General features: G+C 32.9%; 1 long non-coding RNA gene across 1 annotated transcript; it reads right to left on the bottom strand.

Annotated features, from left to right (window-relative positions):
* Nucleotides 1-779: 779 nt before the first annotated feature.
* LOC124460151 lies at nt 780-3,216 on the bottom strand. Its single transcript, XR_006954091.1, has 2 exons — nt 3,167-3,216; nt 780-1,237 (listed from the first exon to the last, which is right to left on the bottom strand). It is a non-coding gene; the product is annotated as an uncharacterized LOC124460151 (long non-coding RNA).
* Nucleotides 3,217-6,481: the final 3,265 nt, after the last annotated feature.

Here is a 6,481-nt window from a genome sequence, read left to right as displayed (position 1 = left end):
GAACTTAGAGTCAAACTTAGTCCGTAATTGAAATCATCGTGATCCGAATTTCATTATTATTATTGGGTTGGCCTATCATTTCTTTACTCTGTTTAGAAAATAATGAATTCCAATTGGGACATCCAAGGGACATCCTTCAGTCTACGTTACTTACTATAATTTCTGTGTGCTCCCTTAAGATTTTACACTAAGTAATTTTTGGGTAATTTCGAATGTTGTCATTGCGTTTTGAGAATCGTTGATTGCGCCATGTGTTGGACATTAATATTCATTATTATTTACTAAAGATTAAATTATTTAATAATTTTATATATCGATTTTCCTTTCAGCTTCTAGATTCTTTGAATGCTTGGAAATAATGACTATAGAAAACTCTTTTTATATTTTACACTGGTTAACCTTTGTGTGAAGGACTTCTCTTTCTATCCTAAGCAGTTTACCGTTTTCTCTAGTTTATAGTTAACTGATCGGTCTGACTGATCAGTCTGATTCCAAAAAAAGATTTGCATACACTAAAAAAAATAGAGGAACTGGTACCCTATATAAAGAGACAAATAAACAGACCCCAATTTTTATTACACTAAAGACATTATCTTGTATTTCAACGCTTAAAACAAGCAAAGAGAGTTTACATGTTTTAAGATTTCAATATGTTGCCCTCCGTGTTCATCTTCCATATTCTTCATTGAGTATGTTAAAACCAACTTCAGAAAATTCTAAGCCGCATCCACCTAAGCTAGTCCCCTCATTTAGATCTGAATAAGGTTTGTCGTATTTTCTACTTATTTTCCATCTTAATATGTTTAATAATCAAGGGAATAGCTTAAAGATTTTAATTAAAACCAACATTAGATGCAGCAGCATTCTTTGGCATCCTGTTTGTGTGCTGTTGTCAACGTTACTACTTCTGCCTTCCGACACTCGCCTTCTGTTGGCTGGGCTAACTTCTACCTCCTGGCCCGCCTATCCAATCTTTATCTTCATCTGCTTTATTTTTATCCCCATTTTCTTCTGCTTGTGTAGCTGCTGCTGCGCCCTTCCACCAAGTAGCGTCAATTTCTTTTAATTTAGCCGCAATGACTTGCATCGAAATGCGTTGTCCTGTCCTCCCCATATCCTGTTCGCTTGCGTGTGTGTCTCTCCCCATTCGCCTGTTCTTACTAGAAAATTGTAGTTGCAATTCGTTTCGTTGGCAACTTTGCCAAGTTTCAGTTTCAGTTGCAATTACTTGGCGCACCTGAAGTGGACAACAAGGATGAGTTAGGGTCAAAGGTTAGTTGGTTTGTTTGTATTTGTTGTGGTCTCTGTACCACTGTCTGTGTGTGTGTGTGTGTCCTAGCTCGAAACTGCAGTAAGGTAAGCATTTTTTCCATTCTCCTCTTTCTGCTACTATTTTTTTTTTTTGCTTTTGTTGTTTATTTTGTTGACTTTGCGCTTTCTATTTACGCTTTGGTCCTGTTTGTTGAATTCCAACTGCAATTATGTGAAATTTCTTTCCGTGCACAGCATTTCGTCTGTCCCGCATTAGTTTTTAAAGCAAACTCAAAATTTAAACCGACTTTCAAAGTCAATATAGGACAAACCTCAAATACGCAACTAATCCCTGAAAGGTTGTTTCCCTCGCAAGAACTACAAAACAAGGAAAACTATCGAAACAACAAGAATCTCAATTTCTATGTTGGCAATTAAACTCTGAACGCCAGAGAAATATCGAAAAGCTTAAGTAAATCTAAGTATTCTAAGTACTAATATAATAAGATTCCTAAATTTATTTGGCTACTCCAAACTGTTGAAAGTGTTTTAATAAGCTTTTTAATCATTGAAATCTTAGCACATGCTTTATAAATTATTTTGGAACCTTTAAAATATAAAAATATGAAAGAGATCTATGAAAATAATCTATCTATGTGTATAACTTACTTATTCCTCAGAAACAATATATTTTAAATTTAAGAGAATCTTTGAAAATTTGTAATCATTGTTATTTTTTAATGATTGAAAATGATTTTAATGATTTATATAATCAATTTTCTATATTCTTTGTTTTCGGTTGGCAACTCTAAGCTAAAATGAAATCTTAAATCTCCAAAAACAGTTTCAAGATAATTAAGGTTTAAGTTTTAAAATAAATCTTTATAAATACTTACGGAAATTATTTCAAGAAAGATTTTTTAATATTATTAACTCAAACTCTTAGTAGAAAGTAAATTTCTTTCCAATCTTATAACTAAATTTGTCTGCTCGATGACTCATTTTAAACTAAAGTCAGGAAATCTCAACTATAAAAAAGAATGAGATTCAAACCGAATTTTACCTACTCTCCATCTATGTAATATTCTTAATTTTAAATGCTTAAAAATTTACAGATTACAGAGATTTTAAAATTAAGTTACTCTTTACAATCGCCCTAAATCAGTTCAATATAAAATCAGTTTCTATGGCAATAACTATAAAAGATTCATTAGTTACTCTTGATGTAAGCCCAAATGCATTATGGCCATTTGATCAGTTTTCTTTTTGGCCTTTGTTTTCCCTAGTGTTGAATTGATTTTGTGTTCGGTCACGTCGTTTTGTTCATTCGCTTTGAGTTTTCAGTTACAAGATTTTGTCGTCCAGCCGTGGCAATCATCAAATAAAAACCCATTGGCAGTTCGGATAGTTACTGAGCTTGGTTTCAATTTTCACTTAAAAACAAAGTTTGGCGTACAAAAAAAAAAAAAAAACAACAAGCAAAAACTAAGAGGAAAAATAGACGAGAAAGAGAAGAAAGAAAAATCTATCAACCAGGCTTTAGAATGGCGTATTGTTGCTGTAATTGTTGTTGTTGTTGTTGGTCTTGTAATCAGAGCAAAGTGGACGTAGACACATGACGGAACTGCTGTTGCCTTCCTGGCTTACGTGATTTGACCAGCAACTACAACGACAACCCAAAAAAAAGCAAAAACAAAAAGTTAAGAAAAACGTGAAAAAAAGGGTAGCCAAATATTTCTATGTTTTTTCATTCTGATGAACCGAAAAAAAAAACATGAACAAAAAAACGAGTGAAAAGAATAAAAAGAAGGCAAAAGTTTTTTTTTTTTGGTTTTTTTTTTTTTGTGGCTCACGTGACATTTGTTTTGGCAAGTGTTTCCTTTCATTGTGTCGACAAATCAGCGTTGGAACGTACCTGCAATGAGAAAATTGAGATATTGACAAAAGAACTCCAAAGTTTAGCGAAACAAAAGTATTTTTAATTCTTTGAGAAAAAAGAAGGTCTTTAAGGCATACATTTCACGGTTATAACAATTCGTTCCTTTACTAAAACTATTAGCCAATATGTTCCACTAAAAATGTTAAACTTACTTGTTAAAATTGATATATACTTAACTATCATTTTAGTTGCGTCTACAAAAGCATGAATGGCTTTAAAAATGATAACCTACAACTGTTTACTCTTGACTCTGCTCTTTGTAACCTTTTCACCTTTTGCATTGGGACATTTTTGCCCTGAGGATTGGGTATGGAATCCGACTGTAGAACGCTGCTTTCAGCCACCCGAGTATATAGGCAACAATAAATGGAAGAATATAATTTAGACATTTGTTTATATTCATTCCAGATAAATATTCTTAATAAATGTCTAAAAAGTAGTAATAATTTGGAAATACACATAGGTTTATAGTTATTATAATTTAACAAATGTTAATTTTTATGATCGTCGAAATTATTAAAAAAAAATTAACGTTTTCGACCGATCAATCCTTTTGAGAGTAATTTGAAATGGACCCCCGATCTATTTTAAACAACACTACGACAAAGAAAGTAAAAAAGTTAATGTGATATAGTAATCCGATTCGAAAACCACTGTTTGGTTTTCTTAAAGGAGTTTGCTTTGATCTATGGGTATTTGAATTCCATATTGAAAAATCATTCTTAGACCAAAGATTCGTTAACGGACAATATGTTATTGAAGTAGAAAAATTGGTTCTAGGTCTTTCAAGTTAAAAACAAAAATCGATAAAAAAATTTAGCTAGTAAAATTGCTTATACCAGCATCTAACAATATCATACCACTGTGAATATAACGTAAACTTTTCAAGAAATCGCCTAGAATAAGCAAAAAGTAGATGTGTGGAAAATAGTGATAGAAATCTAAATTGAATAGGTTTTACTCATATTGGTTACTATTTTGACCATTTCACCATTTCTCACTCAATATTTTCCAATTTTTCTGATCTGATTCTAGGAATCGGCAAGCATCGATTCGATTCGATTCGATTTGCTTTCAGTTCTGTTCTTCTCAATGCGGAACTATTTAATTGCATATTACTCTGGCTAATTTGTTATCTATGACAAATTCGAATCAAGACCTAAGACCTAATGTCTATTTCTAGGCTTAAAAGAAGTACGAATCAGTTTGCTCTCAATAGAAGTGTTGATACAATTTGTTGAAGTTAACGTTAATAAAAACAGAAATGCCTTTAAACTCAAATATCTATCTTTGTCTACTTCTGACATTAATTCTAACATTTGTGTCTAATGCGTTGGCAAAAAAATGTCCTTTTTACACTAGGTGGAACAGGGATGAAGATAAATGCATAGACCTAGTAGGATATATACCCTATTATTGAAATATAACTATCGTAAATAAACGAATTTTTCTTTTGTATTTGGTAAATGTTGCTTTCGAATCGAGGGAATTTAATCACAGTTACACTTGTAATTAATTTTTGAGTCTTTAATGCGGAAGCGGCTAGACATTGATGCGATTTCATGGAAATCAAGTATTTTAATGGGAAAATTTCTTAACATTAACTTGTCATTGTCATACCAAATTCGTTCCATGTCTATACATATTTACCAAATTCAAACACTGGGATATTTTAAAGACTTGAAGAAACTGTGTGTCAGTTTGCTTTGAATAGAAGTCGTTGCAACAAGTTTAGAAATGATTTTAAGACTAAATTTTTGGACCTTTCTCTGTCTACTTTTGACACTGCTTCTAACATTTTCGCCTGGTGGGTCGGCTCAAAAATGTCCTCCGGGCTCTAGATGGAATAAACGAGAAAAACGGTGCATTGATCTAGTATTAAGGTTTTAATTCTATCATATGTGGATAAATAAAATATTTATCCTTTTCTAAGTGGTAACAATAGTTTTTATTTTGAATAGAAACTAAATCATACTTTTATTTTTGTGGGTTATTTTTACATCTTCAATACTGAAAGAGGAAGTCATTGATGAGGTTCCAAAGAATTGAAGCATTTCAATTGGCCATATTTTTATGCGGAACTTATTCAGCGCATATAATGCTGGCTAATTTATTGTTATGCCAAATTCGATCCACGAATAAAACTATTTTTTTTCAGTTTGCTCCCAACAAAAGTCGTAATACAATCTACTGAAGCTGACGTTGCCTTTGATAAGTGCAAAAATGATTCTAAAACGAAATCTTTGTCTAATTGTAACACTGTTTCTAACAGTTTTGCCTTTGGGATTGACAGAAATTTGTCGTTGGTTTACGAGATGGAATTCGGCACAAAATAGGTGTATTGAGTTTGTGGAATCTATACCCTATTATTAACTTTTACATAAATAAAAGGCTCTTTTAATTTTCTTGTTTATTTCGATTTTTGACAGGGATATTATTATTTTTTTTTTTTGCTGCAATTAACCACGTTGATGACCAGCTCCATAATTCATGCCATAACCAAACCAACCATCAGTTTCATCCTTTGAAGTCGTTCTTGATGTGGACGGTGTTGGCGGTGGAGCTGGTGGCTGTCCTGTAGTAGATTTCTTCACATTTCTGTCCCACCATTTCTTAATTGCACCTGGTTCCTGTTTACCGTGATACTTTACCCTAGTGCATTTATTGTGCACCTTATGAAGAACATATCCCCAGGGACATATAATACGGCTTCGCGGTTCAAACTTTAATATGGGTTGGCATTCATTTTCATACAAATTCCATGCATATCCCACGTCACAGGATGGTGCTGTCCCCGGATTAATGACACTGATATTAGCCGATGATGAAATTACTGAACTATTAGACGTTTCCATTGTTGCTCAACTGAACTAAAATAAATGAAGTAAGTAAGTCGTCTCGCCGACTTAGGTATACCATACACCAGTAAAGCAAATATTTCAACTTTATTAAACAAATGGATTTTCACATGCTTCTTACAAGCATATCTTAGTATCTCGCTCACTCAATCATACGAGCACCCTAGCGCCCCCACCAGCTGACGGCCAACTCCGGCCTTATGGAAAAACGTTTATATGCATAACTCGACTGTTTTTTGTCCGATTTTGATCAAATTTGGTATTTTGCTAGATATTTGTATTAAATTTAAGTGTGCCAAATTTGATTGCATATGGTAAAAAAATACGGGAGATAATCAAGTTTTTCAAATTACGGGGGCGGAAAAGGGCGTGGCAAAATTTTTACACATACAAAGTGTGTGCATTTACTAAGCGAATATACATACCAAATATG

This window comes from Drosophila willistoni, assembly GCF_018902025.1.
Source record: "Drosophila willistoni isolate 14030-0811.24 chromosome 2L unlocalized genomic scaffold, UCI_dwil_1.1 Seg72.1, whole genome shotgun sequence".
NCBI lineage: Eukaryota > Metazoa > Arthropoda > Insecta > Diptera > Drosophilidae > Drosophila > Drosophila willistoni.
Note: the sequence above shows the minus strand (reverse complement) of the source record. Positions and strands in the feature narration are given on the sequence as shown.